We start from the raw sequence: 16630 nt of genomic DNA on the forward strand, positions 1-16630 counted from the left end.
TGTATTGTTAGCTGTAGTGATTTACAGTTTGGTGTGGTTTAGGTGCACTCACCTCCATCGACTTTTAGGGCCGCTCGACCACCCTGCCGGGGGCAGCGGCAGGCACCCATCAGGGTGGGTAGTCACTGTGGGGGTTGAGTTGGGCACCTATTACCGATTTTATAGTTTGTATTTAAATTAGGATAGTTTTGAATTTTAACGTTTTTAAAGTTAGCGTTAGTTCAATAGAGCCGTTCTTTTTTCTGCCACCATATGCCGGCTGAATCGGCATGTTAACAAAATTTTCAATTACAGGTTTGATAATGGTTAGGGTACAATAAATAGCTAGCAATTTTTCTGCCAAATTCAAGTCTCCGTGTCATTATTTCCTGGTATTTGAGGTATATGAATGCTTTACTTTGAATGAAGGGGTCCACCGAGTATCATTAGGATGTTTTACATTTGCAGTAGCACAAATCAAGGAGCTTTTCATCACCAAGTAGAATTCTGCACTGTGCCTTGACCATTTTGCAGTACATACTGTAAAATGAGTTCCAGTAAAGACAAGCCAGTTTAAAATATGTTACTACAACCATACATTTGCTTAGACTTCTCTTACATGACCTGAATTTAACCTTACTTCAGCTTTCACATTAATTCTGTTTTAACAGTGCAGCTTCTTGGTGCATATTCTGTTCATCCATTGCTGCAGTTATCTTATTCTTTATTTTTCAACACCTGCTGGAACAAAACAAAGGATTCCAACTAATGACTAAAGCACCGTTGTCCCTTGATATTGGAAAATAATGTATACATAGCATAGTAAATGAAACAATACATGCTCATGTGCTTGACCTATTTACTGGTACATTGTCACTGCAGATGTTTTAGATACATTTTAATGATCATTCATTCTGATGGCGCTCTGCAGCCTTTTCATAATGCATGGTATGCACAATAGGCAAGCAATTTGAAAGTGCTGCAAGGTACATTTCATAAAAGTAAGGAACAGAATAACACATCAGACAAATCCCAGGAATAAGTATAATTTCTGAGAGATCCACTGTGAAATATTGAAGACTTTATCTTAAAAAAAAATTAATTGGCAAAAACTAGCTTTAATTATTTATGTGGCTGTTACAGAAAGAAACATTATATAATACATGTTTTTATGGATTAATGAGTGTGTTTTAAAGCATTTATGTGACACTGAAAATAGTGTGTGGTCTTTGATAAGAAGATATTAAGCAATTGAGTGTAACTATTTACTATGGCCCTCATTCCGAGTTGTTCGCTCTGTCATTTTCTTCGCATAGCAGCGATTTTCCGCTAATTGCGCATGCGCAGTGTTTGCACTGCGACTGCGCCAAGTAAATTTGCTAAGAAGTTTGGTATTTTACTCACGGCATTACAAGGTTTTTTCTTCGTTCTGGTGATCGTTGTGTGATTGACAGGAAGTGGGTGTTTCTGGGCGGAAACTGGCCGTTTTCTGGGAGTGTGTGAAAAAACGCTGCCGTTTCTGGGAAAAACGCGGGAGTGGCTGGAGAAACGGGGGAGTGTCTGGGCGAACGCTGGGTGTGTTTGTGACGTCAAACCAGGAACGAAACTGACTGAACTGATCGCAGTGGCAGAGTAAGTGTCGAGCTACTCAGAAACTGCTTAGAAATTTCTATTCGCAATTTTGAGAATCTTTCGTTCGCAATTTTGCTAAGCTAAGATTCACTCCCAGTAGGCAGCGGCTTAGCGTGTGCAATGCTGCTAAAAGCAGCTTGCGAGCGAACAACTCGGAATGAGGGCCTATGTTTTAAACTTATGCAATACAAATAAACATTGAGAATATTGGTTATATCAGAGGTTCCCAAACACAGTCCTCAAGTCACCCCAACGGTCCTGGTTTTAAATGTATCCATGCTTGGCCACAGGTGACTTAATTAACACCGTAGACAATTTGATTTAACCATCTGTGCTGAGCCATGGATATACCTAAAATCTGGACTGTTGGGGTGCCTTGAGGACCACGTTTGGGAAGCTCTGAGTTATATGCTTTGAGTAGGGATGTGGGAAAAACCTCCTTTGTATGTATATATAATCACCTCTAGGAGATTACAGGTATCTTTATCCCACTTAGCAGCAAAACAAAATAAAGGGAGAAGCGTGGGTTTTCTAAATCCTTTTTGTAAAGCTTAATGATAGTTTAAAGAAAGCGTAGAGATATCTTAGAGAAAGAAAAGAGATGTGGCTTGACAGCAGGGGCGGATTGGGATGGAAAACCAGCCCAGAAAGTTTATGGAAGCAGCCCTAATGGGGGCGGGATCTGTTGAGTGGCTGTGGTCTGTCGAGGGGGACTGGATCCCACCTCATAGGGCCTGATTCTGAGTTGGACGCAATTGCATTTGTGACTTTGTTAATGTAGCTGCAGGAAGGACCCTGTTGTACATCCATGCATCTGAGTACGCAATACTGTCAGTGTCTAGTGCACTCCTGAACTAAGTAAAAAGGTTTAAAATAATAGTTAGGAACATAAGATATAGGCTGGCAAAGTAGATTGACATAGAGTATACATGGGTTAAATTGGTAATCCATCGAGAGCAAGTAGTTAGACATTACCAGCACACTCTGTAGTGGACAGAACCTGGAAAAGGTCCAAAAACTACAGTATGAGGGCATTCTGGGGATAACCATCAATCAGAGTAGAGAAAATATGTATGGCCAAAACTAAACAACAATAATGTTAGAATAGGCCAGTGGTTTCCAAACTGTGTGCCCACTGCCTAGGGGTGCCTCAGGACACTTGCAGGAGTGCCTTGGATTGGTGGTCCAGGACCAATTCAAATTATTTATGGTTAATGTAATAGGCAAGACCAGTGCTGGCGGCTGCCAATCATAACATATGTGGACAATCAGAAGCAAATCTTGTCCCTCACCACACAGTTGAACTTATGGATGACATATAAACACAATTTACTTAATTTAATATTTCTTTCTAAATTTCTCAATAAGAAGCTTTTTGTCCTGGAGGCTCCGTGAAAAAAATTCTGATGCTGTAAGGTGCCGAGATTCCAAAAAGTTTGTGAACCACTGGAATTGGCTATAGAAACCGGGAAAATAGATTTGCATAAAGCTACAGCATTATAATCCAACAGGTGAAATTGGATACATCCCTCTCTGTATCTGATAATAAATCAAGTAGGATGGTCAGAAATATCAGAGGAAGTAGCTTGCTGATCTTCCCTTAAAAAGCTTGAGCATACTCAGGAATTCAATAGGAAACAAAAAGTGGAAACCGCCCCGGTGTAGAAGTGTGTATGTGTATAGTGATTGTTATCTGTAAGAACTGACAGTGTGATATAGGCAAGCATAAGGTCTGCGGACATACCCCACTGGAGATGCCCAATCTAATCTGATCTTGGAAGCCAAGCAGTGGAGGGCCGGGTTAGCACTTGGATGGGAGACCACTTTGGAACACCCTGGTACTGCAAATATTTGCCGCCTATCCATCACTAATACTGAGCATAGCCTTACATCTCGGTTATGACCTATGATTCAGCTATCTGCTAAAATTATCTTCCCAAGTGGGATAGAAGCAGCTCTAAATGATGGTCATATATTATACTATATGATACATTTTTGAACATTGTTTACATTTTTATCAATAGGTTGTTGAGCAACCATATTGTAATTGTCAAATATACCACAGGCATACCAATTTCGGCTCATATCATGGTATTTGTACTATGTATTAGATTTATATATATTTTTTTCATATTTTCGCAGTGTTATTTCATAACACATATTGGCGCCTACTGAACTCCTCAATATTATATTTTTTAATGAGAATAATTAAAGTATTGTATTTTAGTTAGTAAATGGATATTTAGCCATATAAGATTATCTGTATTGTAGTGCTTCAGAACAAGAGACTTCTTTTTTCCTCTTTTTTTGTGTTTGCATACTCAGGAATTGTAAAGTCATAATGGGAGTCAGCCGTGAAGATGCGTAGACGGTCGGGGTAGATGTGGGCAAACTTACTCTTCTCAGATACTAAACGAGAACAGATCAGTTAAAATGCATTCTGTGCCCTTGTTAACTCAACAGAGTTATCCTGAAATAGGCGTATCTTCTTTCCCTTCCACATAATATTCTGCTGTTTGCGAGATGCTTTCCAAAAAGCCAGTTTGTGCAAGTAATTTAAGCAACAGAATAATACATCTCTAGGATGGGTATCATTTGGTCTGGGTGGAGGACCAACATGGTGAACCCTTTCTACCACTAGGTCTGCTGTATCTGTTGGGAAATGTCTGTGACTGCCAGGGATAACATAGGAGACATAGTACTTTTAATTGCCTCAACAATGTCCCCATAGGTGACAGGTGAGTCAGGGCTGCATCATACCTGAGGCAGTCCAGTAACTTCTTGCTGGGTGGCAGCCTATTTAGAAGCAGGAGAGCTGAGTGTGGAGTCAGCGTTCAGCACCATGACAGGATCACTGCGCCGCTTCTCCTATATTGGAGGCTGTGGGTTCGCTGCTGCCCTCGGGGCCAGATACTGTATTTATCCATTGGGGTTCAGAAGTCAGCGGGCAGGTGAGTGCTCAGGAGTTGGAGGCAGCGATGTGCCTTGAAAAATTGCTGTAAAAACGGATTGTGGAGCAGGGCAGCGTTCTCAGCTTGCTCCCCACATGCAGCCAGAAGCGGAAACCCCACCCACTGTTTTTACATCTAATTGTCGCAGCCATTATCATTGGTACCCACCCCGTGCTGGGTGCAAAAGAGCCAACAGAAGCAGGCATCTCATCTGCATCTGTATACTGCAAAACTTTCTTAGTAATCTACAAAAATAAAAATAGAGCAATCAATGGGGGTAATTCAGACTGGATCGTTGCAACGGCAGCGATCGCAGTCTGAATTTCTTTGTGGAGTGTGCACGCACACCCAGGGAGCCCAGTGAGATGCTAAAAGCATCTCAGGGCTAGTCGTGGGGTGGGAGGGGGCGTGCCAACAGCATGCTAATGCTACTGGCAGGGCATGGTCCGGACACGCCTTGGATGTCTGCGACACGGGACTCGGTGGGTAGTCGCCGGGTGCAAAAGCACCGTGTAATATAAATAACATCCAAAAGACAATGTTAAGTAGTCAGAACCAGCAACAGAAATCTTGGGGACCCACTACACTATTTTTGTTGTCCCTATTGCTTCCTGGGTGGTACAGGCAAGATACACATTGGCTCATCCCCTTGTGTCTCTTCACACCCATCCCAGTGTCTTCAGCACTAACCCAAGTGTCTATCCAACCTCATACCTTCTGTATCTCCAGCTTTATCCCCTTCACTGTACAGCAGTTCACCAGCAACCCCTTGCCATTGTCTCTGCAGAAAACCTCAACCACGCTGCTGCTGTGTCACCTGTTGCCGTGTAACCTGCACCAGCATGACCCTGTGTATCTCTGGCTCCAGCCTGCCCCACCCCCTTCTCTATTGCACTAGTATACAGTACATTTCAATTTCTCGCCAGCACCCACCACCAGTATATATCTTACTTCAGCACTACCTTCCTTCCGTGTCCTTCCAGTCCACGTCCCACAATTGCCTTCTCTGTCTTCTGCTGCACTTCTTCATGACTCCTCTTACCATGTGAAACAATTAGGTGATTATTCCAGATGATACTTGTGCATAGACCATCACATATATTAGAGTGTATTATCATCACTGGGGATTTTGAACACCCATTAAGCCAGTAAACGTGGCAGGTTATGTTATTTATACCTAACCAATATTTTACATGCAAGTTCCTATACAATAATATTCTGTAAGTGTTTTCTGTCAAATTGCTTCTTGTGTCCAATTATTGCTAACGATAATCTCTATAGGTTAAGTTGTGCCACAACTCTGCCTGATATAGTCAGAGGGAGGGGTTATCCCAAGCTAGCCCCTGGTGGATTGATAATTATTTTGTATTGCTTGAGTCACTGTTCATCAGTCAAGACATCAAGACAGGACCTACTATCAGGAGAGTATAATTTAACCTGGGAGCAAATAAACAAGGGTTACATTGGGCACCATTTAAAGCTGTGACATTTAGGAGGCAGTTGAAACAACGGTTAAAAGGTTTGAGAATAAGATTTGGTGAGAGTATTAGAAAAGCTGTCGAGAGAAGAGGCATGTGTGATGTCTGACAGAGAATTGCACATTTGGTAAAATTATAGTAACCACATTCATAATGGTTACACTAATATTTATGCCCAGCAGAACAATGTTAGGATCCCTGCACAGCAGCTTACAGTTCTGGCGGGTCCCAGTCATTGCTAGGTGACTAGAACACTGCCTCAAGCCAGCTGCAATAGCCAATGGTCCTGATGGTTGGTAGTCAACCACAAATCTCTGCAGCCACACTGCCTGTTGGTCTTGGCTGTTATTAAGAAATAGCTTCTCACAACTGCAGTGTAATCATTGTAAGAGACTGTCCCTGTATCAACTGCAATGCAATTAATAGTAAGGTGCCTGTCTCTCTATGTGCCACTACTCAGCTGCAGTCTAATGATTTGCAAGGGGCCTGTCTCTGTTCTGGGGTTCTGATTTGCTTCCTGAATAGTTAAAGCACAATCAGGGCTTTGGTGCATTGCAGGTTATAGCTTCTTCCTGTCAGAAGCTACCAACCCTGCTGTAGTTGTCTGGTGGATACTCTGTCAGTTCTTGCTAGCCTTCTGTCCAGCTACTTATTCTTTGTTATTCTTGATCTATGATTATTACCAGCCTTTCTAGAAAAAAAAGAGAAAAATGCAGACGCACACTCTAAGTACTAAACACTGCTAATCAGAATAAAGAGTGAAATTGAGGTGCTTGACATAAATTTGTCCAAAAATATTGTCCCACCAAACGCGACCAGGTGACCTCATCTAGTGGGTCCCTAACACTAAGGTTTAAGGTCAGAGCACAGGACTCCCCCAGACCAACACATGACCCCCCAAGACATCAGAGGTTTAAGGGGCCTATTTATTAACTTTATTTTTACTAAAAGAATGTGAAAAAGGGTGTTTTCATGAAAAACTACTCCAAACCCTTTAATTGTCATCTTTTTTAGAAAGCCACATCGCATTCCCCATACTTATTATGGGAAAATCGATTTGGCCAAATTTACACAAAAAAAAGGAAAACAAAATACCGTAGTGAGCCCTGTGATAATTTCGCCAGCTAAGGCTGGTGAATTCACAGGGCAGCAATGTGATGTGCACCCTTTGCCTATCTTTCTCTGTCCCCTGGCAGAGAAAACTGTGCGGGGACCGGGCTCCAGTGATCAGCTATGTGATCACAAGGTGATTACAGTGTAAAAAATTAAAAATAAAAAGTAATAAAAAACCAAACTTACCAGTCCAGGGAGTCGGTGTCTGTTGCTTCGGTGAGCACTGCCGGGCGCCGGGTCCTCCATATGCTGCGCTGTGATCCCGGTGCTGTAAAGTTACTCTGCAAAGTGGCAGCACAGTTTACAGCACATCGCAGAAGAAGGACCGTCGCCCAGCAGCCTCCTGGAGCACCGGACACCGGCTCCTAGACTGGTAAGTATAAAATCTGGAGTGGGGAATTGCAGTTCAGGGGTAGTAGCGATGGGGAGGATCCTGGCGGTAGCGATGTGCGGTGGCTCATGCACAGCAGGACATTGTGGTATTTTTTATGAAAAATACCCTGATGATGCTGCGGAGAGGCATCACAGGGACTGAGCTTGTCCGCAAGCTCTGCGCCTGCATGCGATAATTGATACATCCATGCAATGTATTCAATTATCACAGTGTGAGTTTGGTCAAGTTTATCACCTGTCATCTGCATCTGATGATAAATAGACCTTTAAGTGTTAAAAGGTGTTACATTAGTAAGAAGCAGCAGCTATGTATTAATAGTTAAAGCACAGTCAGGATTTTGGTGCATTGCTAGTAATAGCAGGGCCGAAACTAGAATTTTCATCACCCGGGGCAAAACAGTAATTTGGCACCTCCTCCCCTCAAAAAACAGACGAACAAACCCTATCACACTAAAATAATCAGATTATCAAAAGTTTTGAAAAAAGGGGATACTATTGGACAATATTCCCCTATGTGCCTCAAATGCCCTATGCGTCACATGCCCCACCAGCGTGTTGAACTACATGCTCCTCTGTGTTTCCCCATACATTACACTATATCATAACACTTCATCACTGCACTACATTCCCCTATCCACTGCACTACATCACTATACTACATCCCCTACACCAGGCATGTCCAAACTGCTGCCCTCCAGCTGTTGTGAAACTACATATCCCAGAATGCCCTGACACAGTTTTGCTGTCAGAGAATGCTAAAGCTGTGTCAGGGCATGCTGGGATGTGTAGTTTCTCAACAGCTGGAGGGCCGCAGTTTGGACATGCCTGCCCTACACGCTGAAATACATCACTACACTACATGCCCCTACGCACTGCACTACATACCCTATATGCTATACTACATCGCTACACTACATTCCCTTATATGCTACACCACATAAGTGCACTACATGCCCCTTTATACTGCAATACATTACTACACTATGGGGGTCATTCCGAGTTGTTCGCTCGCAAGCTGCTTTTAGCAGCTTTGCACACGCTAAGCCGCCGCCTACTGGGAGTGAATCTTAGCTTATCAAAATTGCGAACAAAAGATTAGCAGAATTGCGAATAGACACTTCTTAGCAGTTTCTGAGTAGCTCCAGACTTACTCGGCATCTGCGATCAGTTCAGTCAGTTTAGTTCCTGGTTTGACGTCACAAACACACCCAGCGTTCGCCCAGACACTCCTCCGTTTCTCCAGCCACTCCCGCGTTTTTCCCAGAAACGGTAGCGTTTTTTCGCACACACCCATAAAACGGCCAGTTTCCGCCCAGAAACACCCACTTCCTGTCAATCACATTACGATCACCAGAACGAAGAGAAAACCTCGTAATGCCGTGAGTAAAATACCTAACTGCATAGCAAATTTACTTGGCGCAGTCGCACTGCGGACATTGCGCATGCGCATTAGCGACTATTCGCTCCGTTGCGAGAAAAAAATAACGAGCGAACAACTCGGAATGACCCCCTATGGGGGTAATTCCAAGTTGATCGCAGCAGGAAATTTTTTAGCAGTTGGGCAAAACCATGTGCACTGCAGGGGGGACAGATATAACATTTGCAGAGAGAGTTAGGTTTGGGTGGGTTATTTTGTTTCTGTGCAGGGTAAATACTGGCTACTTTATTTTTACACTGCAATTTAGATTGCAGATTGAACTCACCACACCCAAATCTATCTCTCTCTGCACATGTTATATCTGCCTCCCCTGCAGTGCACATGGTTTTGCCCAACTACTAACAAAATTCCTGCTGCGATCAACTTGGAATTACCCCCTATATACCCTATATGGTACACTACATCACTGCACTACACCACCCTATAAACTACACCAAATCCCCCAATCTGGGAGGCAAAGCGGGGGTTGATATTGTTAACTGGGAGCACAGTGCGCTTCTATAGCTTGTATGGTGCACCGCATGCTAGTCGCAGCACTGCATAGCAAAGAAGAGAGTTTAAGACAGAAGCCGACATAGGAAAGATCCCAGGTACTGGAGCTCACCCGCACAGCGTCGCAGCCAGCAGCGGGCCTACTGGTGAGTCAGATACATTGCCCTGGGAGCTGTCTGCTGTGTCACTGGAGCAGCACAGCACTATCAGTAAAAACAAAACAAAAAAACAGTTTCTCTGTAACTCCTTGGTGCCCCCTCAGATCCTGCACCCGGGGCGCATGCCCCCTTGGCCCCCCCTAGTTACGGCCCTGGTAATAGCTTCTGCCTGACAGAAGTCACCTGCCCTGTCTGTAGTGGTCTGTGGGTACTCTATCTGTTCTTGCCAGCCTTCGCTCCAGCTATTGTACTTATTCTTTGCTATTTGTAATATAGGCTTATTCCCAGCCCTTGCTTGGAACTGTGCTTGTCTTGTTTGCATTAGTCATTATTGCTTCTTTTTCTATCTTCTAATTTAGCTTCCAGCCTTTGCTTCCTCTGTTTGTTTACATTAGTTTGCATTTAGTTTATTTCCCTGCTTTCCACTTCAGCCATTCCTATGCTCACCTAGTTCCACACTTACTCCACTTACTTACACTTACACCTGTATTAAGTCCTGGTGGCATCTTACTACAGGGTGAACTTACTTTGCCCCCGGAAAAGTGACTGGTATAGGTAAAGTCCACTCTAGTCAGTGCAGGAGTAGCATTGTTACTAGGTGAGCGTAACAACAGGATTTTAATACCTAGCAGTAAATCCTTTTCTCCTAGTCCATAGAGGATGCTGGGGTCCATTTCATGACCATGGGGTATAGACAGGAGCAATGGACACTTAAAGACTTTTCAAGGGTGTGAACTGGCTTCTCCCTCTATGCCCCTCCTCCAGACCTCAGTTATAGGAACTGTGCCCAGGGAGACGGACATTTCGAGGAAAGGATTTACATTTATACTAACGGTGAGAATTATACCAGCTCACACCTCAACCATGCCGCACAACATGGCATTCAACATAACACACGCTAACAGGCATGAACCATTTACAGCAACATGCTGAAAACAAATGTAACACAACTTGTGTAACTAACTGAACAAAACTGCAGGTAAAGTACGCACTGGGTCGGGCGCCCAGCATCCTCTACGGACTAGGAGAAAAGGATTTACCGGTAGGTATTAAAATCCTGTTTTCTCATACGTCCTAGAGGATGCTGGGGTCCATTTCATGACCATGGGATTTATACCAAAGCTCCAGTATGGGCGGGAGAGTGCGGATGACCCTGCAGCACCGATTGACCAAACTTGAGGTCCTCATCGGCCAAAGTGTCAAACTTATAAAATTTAGCAAAACTGTTTGACCCTGACCAAGTAGCTGCTCAGCAAAGTTGTAATGCCGAGACCCCCCCCCCGGGCAGCCGCCCAGGACGATCCCACCTTCCTAGTAGAATGGGCCTTCACCGACTTCGGCAACGGCAAACCAGCCGAAGAATGAGCGTGCTAAATCGTACCTCTGATCCAGCGCGCAATGGTCTGCTTGGAAGCAGGACACCCAATCTTGTTGGGAGCATACAGGACAAACAGAGCCTCTGTTTTCCGTATACAAGCTGTTCTAGCGACATAAATCTTCAAAGCCCTAACCACATCTAGAGATTTTGACTCAGTGAACGTGTCAGTAGCCACTGGCACCACAATAGGTTGGTTTATGTGGAAAGATGAAACCACATTCGGAAGAAAATGTTGGCGAGTTCTCAACTCTGCCCTATCTTCCTGGAAGATCAGGCAAGGGCTCTTGTGAGACAAGGCCCCCAACTCAGACACCCGCCTTGCGGATGCCAAGGCTAAAAGTATCACCACTTTCCAAGTGAGAAACTTCAACTCTATCTCCTGTAGAGGTTCAAACCAACTCGATTGAAGGAACTGCAACATCACATTAAGATCCCATGGTGCCACTGGAGGCACAAATGGAGGCTGGATGTGCAAAACCCCTTTCACGAAGGTCTGAACTTCTGGAAGAGAAGCCAATTGTTTTTGAAAGAAAACTGACAAGGCCGAAATCTGGACCTTGATTGACCCCAATCTAAGGCCCGCATCCACACCAGCCTGCAGAAAATGGAGAAAACGTCCCAACTCAAACTCTTCTGTAGGAGCCTTCTAGGATTCACACCAAGACACATATTTTCTCCAAATACGGTGGTAATGTTTAGACGTTACTCCTTTCCTGGCCTGAATAAGAGTGGGGATGACTTCCTTGGGAATACCCTTTCGGGCTAGGATCCGACTCTCAACAGCCATGCCGTCAAACGTAGCAGTGGTAAGTCTTGATACACACACGGCCCCTGCTGTAGTAGGTCCTCTCAAGGAGGAAGAGGCCGAGGATCTTCTATGAGCAACTCCTGAAGATCTGGAAACCAAGCCCTCCTTGGCCAGTCTGGGGCAATGACGATTGCTCAAACTCTTGTTCTTATTATTTTGAGAACTTTTGGAATCAGTGGAAGTGGAGGGAAAACATATACCGACCGAAACACCCACTGGTTCACCAGTGCATCCACTGCTATTGCTTGAGGGTCTCTCGACCTGGAACAATATCTCTGAAGCTTCTTGTTTAGACGAGATGCCATCATGTCTACTTGAGGAACTCCCCAAAGACTTGTCACCTCTGCGAAGACTTCTTGGTGGAGGCCCCACTCTCCTGGATGGAGATTGTGTCTGCTGAGGAAGTCTGCTTCCCAGTTGTCCACTCCCGGAATGAAAATTGCTGACAGAGCTCTAACATGTCTTTCTGCCCAGAGAAGAATCCTTGTCACCTCTGCCATTGCCGCACTGCTTTTCGTTCCGCCTTGCCTGTTTATGTATGCGACTGCTGTTACATTGTCCGACTGGATCTGCATGGGATGATCTTGAAGAAGATGTACCACTTGTAGAATGCCGTTGTAAATGGCTCTCAATTCCAGAACGTTTATGTGAAGGCAGGCTTCCTGACTTGAACATTTTCCTTTGAAAGCTTTCCCCCTGTGTGACAGCTCCCCAGCCTCAGAGACTTGCATCCGTGGTTACTAGGACCCAGTCGTGAATCCCAAATCTGCGACCCTCTAGTAGGTGAGAACCGTGTAGCTACCACAGGAGCTAAAACCTGGCTTTGGGGGACAGGATTATTTTCCAGTGCATGTGTAGGTGGGATCTGGACCACTTGTCCAACAGGTCCCACTGGAATACTCTGGCATGAAATCGGCCAAACTGTATGGCCTCATAGGCCGCTACCATTTCCCCCAACAACCGAATGCATTGATGGATCGACACGCTTGTTGGTTTCAATATTTGTTTGACCATTTTCTGGATTTCCAGAGCCTTTTCCATTGGAAGAAATACTCTCCATACTTCTGTGTCCAGAATCATCCCTAAAAAGGACAATCTTGTCGTCGGTTCCAACTGCGACTTTGGAAAATTCATGATCCAACCGTGTTATTGGAGTATTGACAGGGAGAGTGCGATGTTCTGCACCAACTGTTCCCCGGATCTCACTTTTATCAGGAGATCGTCCAGATAAGGAATTATATTGACTCCTATTTGACGAAGGAGAACCATCATCTCTGCCATCACCTTGGTGAATACCCTCGGTGCCATGGAGAGCCTGAACGGCAACGTCTGGAACTGGTAATGGCAATCCTGCACTGCGAATCTCAGATAAGCTTGGTAAGGAGGATAAATGGGGACATGCAAGTAAGCATCCTTTATGTCTACTGACATCATGAAGTTCCCCTCCTCCAGACTGGAAATCACTACCCTCAGGGATTACATCTTGAACTTGAACCTTTTCAGGTAGAGATTCAGATTTTTCAGGTTTAAAATTGGTCTGACCGAGCCGTCCAGCTTCGGAACAATGAAGAGGCTTGAATAAAAACCTTCTCCTTGCTGTGACAAGGGTACCAGGACAATGACCTGATCCTGACATAATTTTTTAATTGCCGTTGTTAATGCCTCTCTTCCTGGAAGAGAAGCTGGCAAGGTCGATTTGAAAAATCAGCATGGGGGGACGTCTTGAAACTCTAGTTTGTACCCATGGAACACTATTTGGGACACTTCCGCAAGGAAGCCCCAGCGTCATGCTGCAGATTTGGCATGAGCAGGGGTTGACTTCTGCTCCTGGGATCCTGGAGACGCTGCGGAATTCTTTCCTTTTCCCCTTCCCCTACCTGCCAAGAAGAGGGAACCTTTGGCCTTTTTGTATTTGTTGGCCCGAAAGGACTGCATGTGAGAGTGATGTGTCTTTTTTGCTGGTGTAGGAGCATAAGGCAAGAATGTCGATTTACCTGCGGTAGCCGCCGAAACTAACGCATCCGGACCATCACCAAACAAGGCCTCACCTTTATACGGGAGAGCCTCCATATTTCTTTTGGAATCTGCATCAGCATTCCATTGGCGAATCCACAACGCCCTCCGAGCCGATACTGCCATGGTAGCGGTTCTTGATCCCAAGAGACCAATATATTTCAGGGTTTCTAATACGTACGCAGCAGCGTCTTTAATATGACCTAACCTTAGGAGTATCTCGTCTCCATCTATTGTGTCAATGTCTAATGACAAGTTTTCTGACCGCTTTTTAATAGCACTACTCACCCACGCAGACAATGGTAGGCCTGAGTAGTGTCCCATTGGCCACATCAATAGATCACCTCACTCACTTGCGGTCTGTCGGCTCCTTAAGTGAAGCCATTCCAGGCACAGGGAGAAACACCTTTTCTCTTTTATGACAGGGCCCTGTCTAAAATGCGGGGTGACTCCCACCTTTTGGAAAAAGGTAAGCTGCCTGAATTCCTTTTGGGAATCTGAAATTTTTTTTCAGGTTAAATCAGACTCCCTCCAAGAGACTGTTCAACTCCTGAGGTGGAGGGAAAATTACATTACTTCTTTACTAAAGTAAACCCTCTCCTTGTGGTAAAAGAGGGGGCTTCGTAACTTCTAACACCTCCTTTATAGCTAAAACATGTTTTGAATGCTTTTTGCTAACTTAGGACCTATTCCCCCAGAATCACTAGTGTCAACACAGGAATTAGAGTTCGTGTCGGTATCTGTTTGTACTACTTGTGCAAATTTGTAGTGACCCCGAGGGTTCCCTGTGGATGAAATGCAGAACTTTTACAAAAAAAACATCTTCAACAGATTATATTCAGTTTTCTGTATGAGATTCAGTAGTGATTCACACTATCATGTAACCTTTCACCCAGTCAGGCTCTTGGTGTCATATTACACCTCTGTGTCTCTAACATGTCTCCCACAGAGGAAGAGTTCACTGCCTCAGACATGTCACATGCACAACCACACCACAGACACTCCGGGACTTATAGGGGACAGACCCACAGTAAAATCTGTCAGAGGGACACAGATAGGATTTGCCAGTTCCCAACCCAGCGCTAGTAACACAATGTCTGTGAACACAAAATGCCCACTGAAATGCAGCACTTTTATAATGCTAATCACACAATTATATAGCACCAAATTCACTGTGGCCCCCCTGTTTTGCACCCTGATACTTGTTCAGTAGTGGAGGAGGACCAGCTTTGTCTCTGCAGCCTGAGGAAAGAGAGAAAATGGTGCTGAGCAGTGTGCTGGCTGACTGAGGAGGAAGCTCCACTCTTCAATGGTGTGTTTCTCCTCAGCTTTTAAGAGGTAATTTTTTATACCATCGGAGGTAGGACTGTGCCTCAGCAACTTATGCGCCTGTGTATGTGTGGGCAACATGGCGCGCTGCGCTCCCGCCAGCCACGCAGTACCTTTAGCTGTCACTTTCTTGATTGAAGATCTGTCTTCTAACACTCACCTGTCTTCTGACTTCTGGCTCTGTGAGGGGGGTGACGGCGTGCTGTGGGAGTGAGCATCTAGGCACGGCTAGCATTCAGTTCCCTTCAGGAGCTAATGGTATCCTGTCAGCCAGAAGCAGAGCCATGAAACTCTTTAGGAAGTTGGTTCCTACTTCTGCTTCCTCAGTCCCACGAAGCAGGGAGACTGTTGCCAGCAGTTCTCCCTGAAAATACAAAACCTAACATAAGTCTTTTCAGAGAAACTCAGTAGAGCTCCTCTGGAGTGCATCCAGTCTGCCTGGGCACATTTCTAAAACTGAGGTCTGGAGGAGGGGCATAGAGGGAGGAGCCAGTTCACACCCTCGAAAAGTCTTAAAGTGCCCATGGCTCCTGCTGAACCATCTATACCCCATGGTCATGAAATGGACCCCAGCATCCTCTAGGATGTATGAGAAAAATATTTAGCTAAGTAAGCATGGATTCATGAAATATTAACAGGGCATTGCATGGAACTGAGGATACAAACTACAGGCTGTGTTCCCCATAACCATAATGCTTGTGACCAGATGTTGGATTTTTTTCGTATTTTGGAATATTTTCATACCCTAATGAGATATCTTGGGGATGGGACCCAAGTCTAAACATGAAATGCATTTCTGTTTCATATACACCTTATACATATAGGGCCTAATTCAGATCTGATTGCAGCAAATTTGTTAGCTAATGGGCAAAACCATGTGCACTGCAGGGGGGGCAGATATAACATGTGCAGAGAGAGTTAGATTTGGGTGGGGTGTGTTCAAACTGAAATCTAAATTGCAGTGTAAAAATAAAGCAGCCAGTATTTACCCTGCACAGAAACAATGTAACCCACCCAAATCTCTCTCTGTGCAGTGCACAGGGTGGTATTCATGTGACCGCCGGTCAGCTGACCGACAGTCACATGACCTCCTCCACCATCCCGACGGCTCGCTATCCCGATGGTCGGCATGCCGACCAACAGGGACTATTTCCACTCGTGGGTGTCCACGACACCCATAGAGTGGGAATAGCACCTGTGGCGACCGCAGGTCGCCACCGAGCCCGCAGCGTGGCGAGCGCAGCGAGCCCGCAAGGGGCTTGCTGCACTCACCCTTCCTCGCCGGGATCCCGGCATCGGTATGCTGCCGGGATCCCGGCGTCGGTAAGCTCCGCCGGTCAGCCGTACTACACCCCAGTGCACATGGTTTTGCCCATTAGCTAACAAATTTGCTGCTGCGATCAGATCTGAATTGCCCCCATTGTCTGAGGTAAAATTATACAATATTTTGAATACTTTTGTTCATGAA

The 16630-nt window shown here is 45.0% G+C and overlaps 1 pseudogene; it reads left to right on the plus strand.

Annotated features, from left to right (window-relative positions):
• Positions 1-3341: 3341 nt before the first annotated feature.
• LOC134949491 (5S ribosomal RNA) lies at positions 3342-3461 on the plus strand (annotated as a pseudogene).
• Positions 3462-16630: the final 13169 nt, after the last annotated feature.

This window comes from Pseudophryne corroboree, chromosome 1 (genome assembly GCF_028390025.1).
Source record: "Pseudophryne corroboree isolate aPseCor3 chromosome 1, aPseCor3.hap2, whole genome shotgun sequence".
Classification (NCBI taxonomy): Eukaryota; Metazoa; Chordata; class Amphibia; order Anura; family Myobatrachidae; genus Pseudophryne; species Pseudophryne corroboree.